The sequence below is a fragment of the Bombus huntii genome, chromosome 6 (genome assembly GCF_024542735.1).
Source record: "Bombus huntii isolate Logan2020A chromosome 6, iyBomHunt1.1, whole genome shotgun sequence".
Lineage (NCBI taxonomy): Eukaryota > Metazoa > Arthropoda > Insecta > Hymenoptera > Apidae > Bombus > Bombus huntii.
The window spans coordinates 828,391-839,923 of record NC_066243.1 but is presented as its reverse complement, the minus strand read 5'-3'; the positions used below and the strand labels follow the sequence as shown (position 1 = coordinate 839,923).

Here is an 11,533-nt window from a genome sequence, read left to right as displayed (position 1 = left end):
ACGCCTAATGAAATAAAAACAGTGAACCGAGAATGGGTTGTTTTTATTAAAATAATTGTTACTAAGGCTATAAATATTTTTTTAGTTTCGAAGATTTACCTTAGGTATAACTTTTTACATTACGAACATTAGAATAAATTATTATGAAAGTCAATACGCCTAATGAAATGAAAATAGTGAACCGAGAATGGGTTGTTTTTATTAAAATAATTGTTACTAAGGCTATAAATATTTTTTTAGTTTCGAAGATTTACCTTAGGTATAACTTTTTACATTACGAATATTAAAATAAATTATTATGAAAGTCAATACGCCTAATGAAATAAAAACAGTGTACCGAGAATGGGTTGTTTTTATTAAAATAATTGTTACTAAGGCTATAAATATTTTTTTAGTTTCGAAGATTTACCTTAGGTATAACTTTTTACATTACGAATATTAAAATAAATTATTATGAAAGTCAATACGCCTAATGAAATAAAAACAGTGTACCGAGAATTGGTTGTTTTTATTAAAATAATTGTTACTAAGACTATAAATATTTCTTCAGTTTCGAAGATTTACCTTAGGTATAATTTTTTACATTACGAATATTAAAATAAATTATTATGAAAGTCAATACGCCTAATGAAATAAAAACAGTGAATCGAGAATGGGTTGTTTTTATTAAAATAATTGTTACTAAGGCTATAAATATTTTTTTAGTTTCGAAGATTTACCTTAGGTATAACTTTTTACATTACGAACATTAGAATAAATTATTATGAAAGTTAATATTTTTTGACATACACACTGTTAGGTATATTCAATCCGGCATTGTGCATTCTGAGAAACAAAGTTAAATTATTAATGAATTTTCGCATTTTTGATCTGCTGTATCTCGGAAACGAATAATTGTCAGCACAACTTGAAAACTTGTGGTCATCGATGTTTCATAGCCAGGAATCATTTGGCACTAATGTTGAGCATTATTGAATAAATTTTCATCCAAATAATTATTTAATTACAGAGTCACTTGTTATTTGAGATTTCAAATGAAAAAAAGGAAATAAGTTATTTATTAATTGGACAAGTCTAGATACATTATTCAAAATAATGAAATTAATTGTTATTCACAAGTAGTACAATTTTATTCTTGATTTGTTATATTTGTTTATTTTTATTTATCACTTATCGGTCGTTATACAAATTTACTTCTGCAGAAATATAACATTCTAATCGGAGGGATTGTTGTGAATCAGAATGTGCAATTTTAACGTTTGTTAACCACAACGAACTCGCCAAAACCAAATAGATTTCAGACAACTTTTGCGAAAAGCGAGTATTTTTTTTTTAAAGCAAGTGTAAACCGCGGTTTCTTTATTGAAAAATAATCATATTAATTTCACGACTTTTTTCATCGTTCAAAATGAAACACATAAGACAAAGTCAAAACCTATTTATTTGTTTATCGTCATCTGTTTCTCAATTACATCAAAATAAATAACAAAGTTTCATTCCCAAATAACAAACAAATTATTTTTGGCATCGTTCAAACGATTTTTATTCAAATAAACAAATTTAATTCTTATTCGCAAATTTAAAATACGATCTCAATTTGTTATTTATTATTCCATAGGCAAGTAAAATTTTACACCCAACGCTGTTTGGCGTAAAATTCAGTTCCGAAACTAAAAATAGGCGACTTCTTGGTTCGCTGCTTCTTTCATAAATCGTCTGCTTTGAATATTTTATATATTTTTGCATATTGTGCGCATTGTGTGCATCCTTGCGCCTTCAAATTTCCCCTAAATGCATGAAAATGCTCAGTTTACTAGTAAAACAGATAAACACGGTTAGAAAATAACACGTTCCTACGAAAGTAATTCGCAAAAGTTCGCAAAGTACGTACTTTCCATGCGCATGCATTATTCATTGTCGAATGAAACACATGTAAATTGCGTCGTTGAAACTGCTTCTACTGATTTAATCATATTAAATAATGGCGTTTCGTTTACGGTTGGCAAATTAATTATAACTGGTAATTATCTTCACTCATTGTCTGCTGTACGTTACAATAGTCTTCGTACTTATCACAATGCAATCTGTTTACATAAGTAAGGATTCTTTAAGTAATTACTTATACGCAGGGTATATCAACAACTTTTTACGTAACGAGTTGGAAAACTAATAATTACTTTAATCGCCCATTAATATTCGCTATAACTATGAAGCAGAAGCAAAGCAGATGCATTCGTGACGTTGATGAACGTTCGCAGCAGCTCGTGCTGATATGATTGAACGTGGCTTGGTTCGTCATAATAAAGTAAAAATTTTACTGAAAATTAATGAATTTACCGCAGAAATGTTTTGCATAAATTTAACGAAACGACGAATTATTAATTTTCATATTAAACAGTTATTTTCATATTAACAAACATTGTTCCCAACGCATGAAATTAAGTATATGCAAACAGGTTTTGGAAGAACCTGTTAATTTTGAATAGAAGGAATCGTTTAATTTTTCTCTTTAGTTATAGATTATGGCATATACAGGTTGATCAAAATAATTAAAGGATTGTTTCCAGCGTTATTTTCAATACTTGTGTCTATATACACGACATGCGCTGCAGAAACGTTTTGCATAAATTTAATGAAACAACGATTAATTTCAGCATTAAACAGCTATTATCATAACAACCATCTTCTTCCAATTTATTAAACGAAGTAAACGCAAACGATTAAAAAGCTCTTTTAGTCTCGAATTGCCTTAATTTTAATTATTAAATTTAATTTTAATAGTCTCTAGTCTTAATTTTTCTCTTTAGCTTTAGATCGTAAAATATGTACGTTGCTGAAAGCAACGAGAGCATTGCTTTCAGATTTTCGGTGTCTGGATTGTTACTCTCGACGCTTGTGTTTCATCTTCCTTTTAAACGATTCTGCAAAGTTACAATCGAATTACGCTATGAATTATAATCACAAAGTGTATCAATTACACTCATGATTACGGTAATTAGCAATCGATTTAATTGAAAAGTTTGAGTTACGTAGTTCAGGTTACAACCAGGTGGACGTACAATGTGATTGAATTACGTAATTAAATTACAGTGTAACTGAAATAACACAACCGTGTCCTAAAGTCGATCTTAATCATTTTAAGCGCTAAACATTATACGAATAACACGTCGATCTATTGCGCTTATACAACGTCGCGTCTATTTAGTTGACAAAATAGGATTATCCATGTTAACAACCATCTAATTCGATCTTTAAACGATAGTTATCTCAAAATCTCTAAATGTAAGACGTTGCTGAAGAAGATCTCAAAATTTTTATTTCCTTCGTCCAAGTTCAATTCCATAAAGCTTAGTATAAGACAAGTACAAAGTACGCGTGTGTTTAATGTCACACGCATTTTCTAAGATTATTAGCCGCCTTGGTGACAATTGATGCAATTGATTAAGACGATTGCATTGATGCAAGATGACTAGAACAATAGTTGCTTGGATATTTCTGTGTATTTCATGTTTTCGTTTATTCTACTCACTTTGACGTTTGGTCATATGTTTAGCTAATCAACGATATTCCGAATACATTTCTCTTCACGAAGAATCATTTACATTGCACATTACACACATATGTGCGCGTATCGTATACGTATACGTATGCACCATCGATTTCTACGAGGTTCAACGGCCTAATATCCTTATTACAACCCTTGCATTATGCTTCTGCGGAAGAAGCTAAACTTCGCTTATATTTAATCTTTTGATTGTTGTTTGAGGAAACAAGAATCTATTTATCGATAGTTGTAATTAATTTTATATTAATAACAGCCGTAATTTGTATGTAGCCTATGTGTATATAGAATACCAGATACCATAATTTAATTGATTAAAACGCCCAATTAGCAAGGAGAAAATCTTCAGTCGTTTAGGACACACATACGACAAATACAAGCGTACCGTACATTGTAAAACGTCGAAGGCATGTTACTTTTATTAAGTAAACTCGAGCAGGTGCTCTTTTATTCTTCATTGATAACCAGAATATCGATTTAATAACGGAAACAGTCAGTCGTTTCCGCAAAGCAGTTTCCTTCGGCAGACGTAATTAAACGATCAGGCAACTGCTATGAATATGTGTAGAATTTAAAAAATGAGTTGTAAATAAAGAATACCGAGCGAGGGCGGAACCAGAAGTAAACAGTAGCTAAATATTTGTTAAAATATTAAGGATATTTCTAAGAGACTTCGTCGCACAAGTTATGTGAATATCGTACAAATAAGAATGAAGATACGAAGGAACATAAAATGACAGAATGTCGTTATATGTCACAGAATGTCTATTTTTGGCTCCTCGATATTTCCTATTGCAATTTTAATATCGACTATTTATATAGCTACAAAATGCCAATACGAAGAAGGTCAGATCGATTTAACCGAAGATTCTTTAACACTTTTAGGCCCTAGATATTTTTCGTTAGAATTTTAATATCGATTATATAGGGTCGAGAGGGACCCAGCAATGTACAGATTAAATGTCTAGCGATTACGTCAATTAACACACAAGCGGAGATAAATTGGAACTGGTGAATTGTGTCGTGAAACAATTACCATAAATCTTGTTTATCGATTTTAAATTCATGACTGAAATTGGCACAGCGAATGTAGATAGAAGATAGAATATGATTATAATATCGAATATATTTGCTATTCATCTCAGTTTGTTAATGCGATTATATGTATCAACACATTTCGTTTAGTATCCGTGAATTTGCATTAAATTTTATTTAAAAAGAAGAATAAATATAATTTTAATTAAATGATATCTTTCTTTTTATAGAGCTCTTTAGGAAATTTGTGTAGATTGACACTTAACATGTTCAATGTTCCCCTTAAAATCGAAGAAGGTCGCTGGTAGCGGAAATTAATTTTTCTATAGCCGATTTTTACAGGGTGGTTGGTAACTGGTGATACAAGCGCAAAGAGGGTGATTCTACGCGAAAAGAAGTCGAAAATATAGAATAACAATTTTTCGTTATAACGTAGGTCTCGCTGTAGATCGTTGTCTCGATGGAAAAAATTAAAAAAAAAATTTTTTTTTAAATTTTATTTTATATTTTCGACTTCTTTTTTCGCGTAGAATCACCCCCTTTCCGCTTGTACCACCAGTTACCAACCACCCTGTATATTTCTACAATCGATTTTCTATACGTATTTATTTATCCACGCTTCATCTGGAAAAAAATAAGAAATGTACGTCTTCCACACTGCGTATGCTAATTAAGATTAATATATCTTTTTACGTAATTTCCTCGAATAATTCGAAGCAGTGATGTAATTACGAATATTGCGTTCGAATTGCCAGCACTTTACGCGGATAGTGAAAACAAAGAAGTTCGTATATAGAATAATTCTAAACTCAATTTAAAAATTCATAATACTAAAATATAAACTAACAAAATCTTTTATTTGATTTTGTATCGTAATATAATACAGAATTGAAGATACAATAAGCAAAAGCGTTCTTCTTTCGAAGGCTAGAAAAACTTAAATTCCCTATTAAAATTGTGTTTTTGGCTGCGAAGAAAAGAAACTCAATGTCAATTTTACTACGTTTTCGTTCAGTATTTCATGAATTTCTCTATTTTCGATTGCTGCTACTGACGTTACCAGACCCGATCAAAGGACCGGTCTGAAAATTTCATTTAAAGTTGTACGTTCACCGTTATTTCTTTTGTTCGTCTAACTTTATGTGAATTCTTATATTATCCGATTAATTAATTTCTCAATTTTTGTTAATACAAGAATACACATAAAGTTGGACGAACGAAAGAAATAACAGCGAATGCGGAATTTCTAATTAAATTTTCAAACCGCTCATTTAACCGGTCCTGGCAAGATTAGCGTTAACCTGTCAGGTACGCTATTCAATAATTTATTCGAAGTTTCGTTTTGAACGTCTACCCACGCGCATTTCATTCCTTTCAAGATTCAACGATATTTTCTATACGTGGCTTCTCTTCTTGGTCGTAAAGTTTCCTCGCTAGAATTTCCCACAGGTTCTCGATCGAGTTCAGATCAGGATTCGATGCTGGCCATGGTAACAATTCTATTTTAAAATCACTTTATTGTAACGGTGACTGTATGAATAGCAGCATTGTTTCGTTGAAAAATTGTCTTTTTGTTTTCTAGGTATTTTGCTTATGAAACGCAATGGTTCGCCATGTAACGTCTCCTCATATCCCATAGCCTTCAATCTACCCTTTGTCCTGAAATATTTAGCCTTAATCTACCTGAAGATAATTTTCCGTGACATATCCAGACAGGATCAGTGGTTTCTTCGAGATACCGAAGAATTAATATCGAAAATGTGACTGATTGTATAATTATTCGTATAATCATATACTTAAATATGCTACGAGTAGATGTAGAATAGGAAAATCTACTTGTCCACTATTACGTTCCGTAGTAAAAACTTCTATATTCTTTTTCAGTCACACTTTGTCCTTCGCTTTGTTTCATTTAGCCGTTCGTTTTCCAGTTTCTTATAGCTTTGACATTCTGCAGCGAGCTCGCATTAAGAACCTGCTCGTAATCCTCGTTCTCATAAACCTCATCTTCCTCTTTCGTTTTCTATGTATTTTGTCCTTTAAATGTTTTTCGTCTTTTCTTTTTATCGCTCCTACTATTAACTTCCATTATAGGTTTTGTACCTTTTATTCCATTTTTACGTTTTTAATCAATACTCTATATTTTTCTGCATTATTCCTCCTTTAAAATTTTAATCCTTCGCAGTGCTGCTCTGCTTATTTATTTCCCCATTTTCTTTTATATGCTTGTCACCTTCCTCAATACAGAAATCTGTAATATGTCTTTAATAAGTTGTAATAATAGTAAGTAAATCTTTTAATAAATAAGTAAACTTATATTTACAAATAAGTAAACTTTACTTACTTAAGTAAATCTTAAGTAAGTTAATAAGTAAATCTTTAATAAGTCGTGTGTGTTAAATAGTCAGCTGTACATCAATTTCTCAAGAACCGACGTATTCCTTTTGCAGAAAAATTTGCTTCGCTGTCGATAGCCATTATTGACGAGGGCAATTTCATTTCGATCGCATATAATGTTTATCGACGAGAGAAATTTCAATTTGATCGTTCAGAATGGCGTAAAGTGTTGTTTCGCGTTCGACTGAAACGATTCTTCGCGTCCGCATTGAAACTGCACTGTGTTTTTGCTGCACTGAAAGAAAAGGGCAACTAAAAGGAAAGGCGATCTCTCCACTCTGATTTGTTCAATTGAATTTTAATTTAGACTTTTTATTGTAAATAGAAAAATCAATAAATACGATTCTCTACCGAATGAAAAGGTTTTTTCGAAATTCGCATTGTTCCAATTTATTGAACATCGAAGCGCCGAATAATTTTCTCTCGAATTTGATATCGTTCGTAATTTGAGCCAAAAGTTATACTATTCGTAACGATGAAATATAAACTTCAAAAGCGAAAACCTAATCCGAACGAAATCAATGTTTTCCTCGTCGACAACTACTATGTGTCGTATCGAAATACAATTTCTCCTATCGATGACTGTTACGAGCTATCGAAATAAATTTCTCTCGTCGATAATAGTTATAGGAAATGAAAATGATTTTTCGACCACTCGGTACGGTTGGTCCACAAATTCGTGCGGTTCTAATTTCATACCGCGTATTATCTCGTAACAATTGGCTGACTGTCATCTATGATTTATACGTCATTCGATAGCTTTTATTTTCTTCTTTCACGCGATCCTATGTTTTTCAGTTCTATGCCGATAATAAAGCGACTAATTGTTTAAAAAGCATGGAAATTAACAAAAGACGAACATTTCCGAGATGTTTGCAAATTTGAGGAAAGCGGCGCTTCAAAATGTCGCGTGGCAAGTTCTCCGTCATCCTACTTACCGCACTTCGTTCCAACCACTTAATTATCATTCATTTCCCTTCAAGATGGTTGAAGTGGCGTTTCCTTCCACAACGATGTGAAATTCCGAAAATGACCGAAAGATCGTTTCGCTTCAAAAATCGCGAAGTTCTCCAAGCGAGCAATCTAAAAATTACTGGGACGTTGGCAACAAATTGTAAATAACGGAAGAAAATATGTAGTAGATGAATTTGTGTTAAATATTTGAAAAAAGTGGACATCTTTTTACATTCAATAACACATCCGCATCTCATAGAACAACTCATATATATATGATATATATATAACATAATAATAGTTGTTATTCTATGAATTTTTTCATTATATTTTATGATTAAACGTATATATATGATTATTATTTGTAAAAACATTTTAGTCGAAGAAATAGTTGTTATTCTATGAATTTTTTCAGTTTATATTTTATGATTAAACATATATGTATGATTATTATTTGTAAAAACATTTTAGCCGAAGAAACAGTTGTTATTCGATGAATTTTGTCATTATATTTTATGATTAAACATATATATATAATTATTATTTGTAAAAACGTTTTAGTCGAAGAAATAGTTGTTATTCTATGAATTTTTTCATTTTCTATTTTTTTTATTAAACATATATATGTGATTATTATTTGTAAAAACATTTTAGCCGAAAAAACAGTTGTTATTCTATGAATTTTTCATTTTGGTAGTGGCAGTTATGGTCCCTGATATACAGCATCGTTTTCTTTTCCATTATTTTCGCTTTCTTTCGTTTTGTTTCTCGCCATTTCTTTCCGTCAGAGATCATCGATGTCACGAAGAATTCTCGTTTCGTTTATTTTACGATCGACAATGGTCATTGGTGGCGCGAACGAAAAGACAAGTTACTTCTTGGAACCTGTACTTTCGCACTCTGTATAAAGCTACTGCCGTGGCGCCTCTTTTAAACGCTTAATGACTTTCTTTCGTGTCGTGCTGGCAAAAAATCAACTTAGGATTGTGCGGCCACGGAATACAATGAGCGGATTCCGGTGGCCTTAAAGTGGCAGTAATGATTCCCTGGACTATTATGATGATATACGGGTCGCTGGAGAGAAAATGCGCTTTTTCTCTGCGACTCACATTTTTGCGTTACTCTAACGAACATTATATTACTATCTCGCATTACGTAATAACGAGGCAAAAGTAATTTGCGAATCAGGAATGAAAATGCAATTTGTAATTATTAGACTGCGGATATTTACGCAAATTCGTTAACTAAAAAAGTGGGACTTTGGGGAACACCTGTTTTTCTTATTGAATATTATGACGAGTACTGATAGCTACTTTGCATACAATTTTACATATTTTCGCGTATAATATAATGTGTAGAAATCCTTCAACTATTTCAATCAAAAACACTAAGATCCTTAATAGATGCACCTTGGTATATCACCAACGAAACAATCTACCGCGAGCTCAAGATACCCACAGTCAAAGAAGAAATATTCAAATTCAGAAGCAGATATAACACGAGAGTCAACAACCACCACAACCCATTAGTCACCCAACTACTTGACACGATGGACCAGATCCGCAGACTAAAAAGAAAATACCCTTTAGATTGAAGCATTAGATTCAACTAGAATCAACATAACATAAATTATCATAAACCAAGTTATTGTACTACGCCACATGAAGTTACTTAAAATTCTCAACTGGAATTGATTGTAAATAGTCTACCAAACAAAAAAAAATAATATAATGTATACTATTGCATAATGTGTATATGCATTTCTGTAAATTCGAATTCGAATTAATAAAACAACGTTATTTAATATAACAACAACAGTAAATAATGCAGGAAATGATGAAACTTCTGCACTCACTTAGTATGTAAATATTTAATAATCAAAATGAAGCATACGATGATGATTTTACATATAAAAGTTCGCAGGATAAAATTTCATATATTGAACAGTTAATATAAAATTCAATTACGTTTAGAAAATGTTAAACTTTCGCGATCATCTTCTTCTTAGATCTTCGAACTAGGATTAGATTTGGGTTTTGAGTGAAAATTTTCAGGTTTTCTCTGAAAAAGTGCGCATTGCAATGTTCGCGAAACATCAGAAATTGAGATCAGAAGAATCGCAAATACGTCGTCAGTTAATTTTTTACAAATTATGATACACATGATTAAATAGGAAACTACTATTTATTTTATAATTTCGTTTATTTCAATAGTATTACTTTATTATATTTAGTAGGTTATTATACTTGTATCTTCTTATTCAACAGGCAAATTTTGTATGGCCACGTGTCTACGTGTTGTAGCAGGTATAACGAAGTCGTAAATTAAAGTGTTAACTAACTGCACCCGTTGATCTCGCCATATATAGTGTCACGCGGTATATAGAAGCCCTTTGAACCTTCGACTTCAAAAGTCTTTCATTAAAACTCTTGCTCACAGTATTTCATTAGAACCTTACGGTATTAAGTTTCCTCGTCTCTTGCTCAATAACCTGCAATTCTTGCTTAATAATTTGCAATTGTCAGAGTTAAGACGTATATTTCCAGGAGAGACAGGAAGAGCTGACTTTGAGTTCGCGATCTTGCAGGATCTTTGAAATTCTTATGCGCTCTAAAATCTCCAAAACGTTCAAAATATCAAAAATTCCCAAAATGTGTTTCCCAACTCTCGAAACACGTCAACTTCACTTTCTGTCCGATTTTACAATCTCGTTGTATCTCTTCCACCAATACTACATATCAAAAAATTTACATTTTCACAATCTAAGGTGACTGTGCCAAATTAATTAATTTATTTGTAAAATATATGTAATTGTAGTGACTGATACCATAGCAGGTTACGTAACGATAAAGAATAAATAAATAAAAAAATGTACGTGTATTATCGAGTCTCAACTTGCAAGGAAAATCACCAAATTTTAGCATTTAGTTATCAGGTCCTTGATCGTGAGAGCCGCGACTATCGTATTGAACTTGACAAATAACTAATGACTATGTAATTATTTACTAACTAACGACACTAATCTAAGGTGACTGTATGAAATTAATTAATTTATTTGTAAAATATATGTAATTGTAGTGACTGATACCTTAGCAGGTTACGTAACGATGAAGAATAAATAAATAAAAAAATGTACGTGTATTATCGAGTCTGAGCTTGCAAGGAAAAGTAATCACAATTACTTGTGGATATTTAATCTGCACAGAAACGTTATTAATGACGCGTGCATTAAACAGCAAAGTAATCCGAGAGCCAAGTAAGAACGGAATGCTCATCGAACGTTTAATTTTCGAAAGTATTTTCCCAGTGATTGCAACTTGGTTTACTTTGTTCGCCAATACATAAATCTAAAGGAAGCTCACGCCGAGTAAAGTTCTCCACTTTCGATTTAATCGTCCCTCTGAGTCTCTTTGGCTTCCTTCGTGGTTCTTCGTTCCTGTACCAAAGAATGAATGCGGCAAGTAATATTCGTAATGAAGTCTCTGTGCATGGAAATGTATAGTCCTTCGAGTGTTTCTCATGATTACAATTAATCTTGCGTTGCTTTTAAAGCATGTTTCGCGCGGAAGCGATATCACTGGCAAC

The 11,533-nt window shown here is 31.9% G+C and overlaps 1 protein-coding gene across 2 annotated transcripts in view; it reads right to left on the bottom strand.

The window, feature by feature from the left end:
• LOC126866468 (CCR4-NOT transcription complex subunit 6-like) overlaps positions 1-11,533 on the bottom strand; it is a 516,829-nt gene that overhangs the window by 235,499 nt on the left and 269,797 nt on the right. The gene's annotated exons all lie outside the window — the stretch shown is intronic.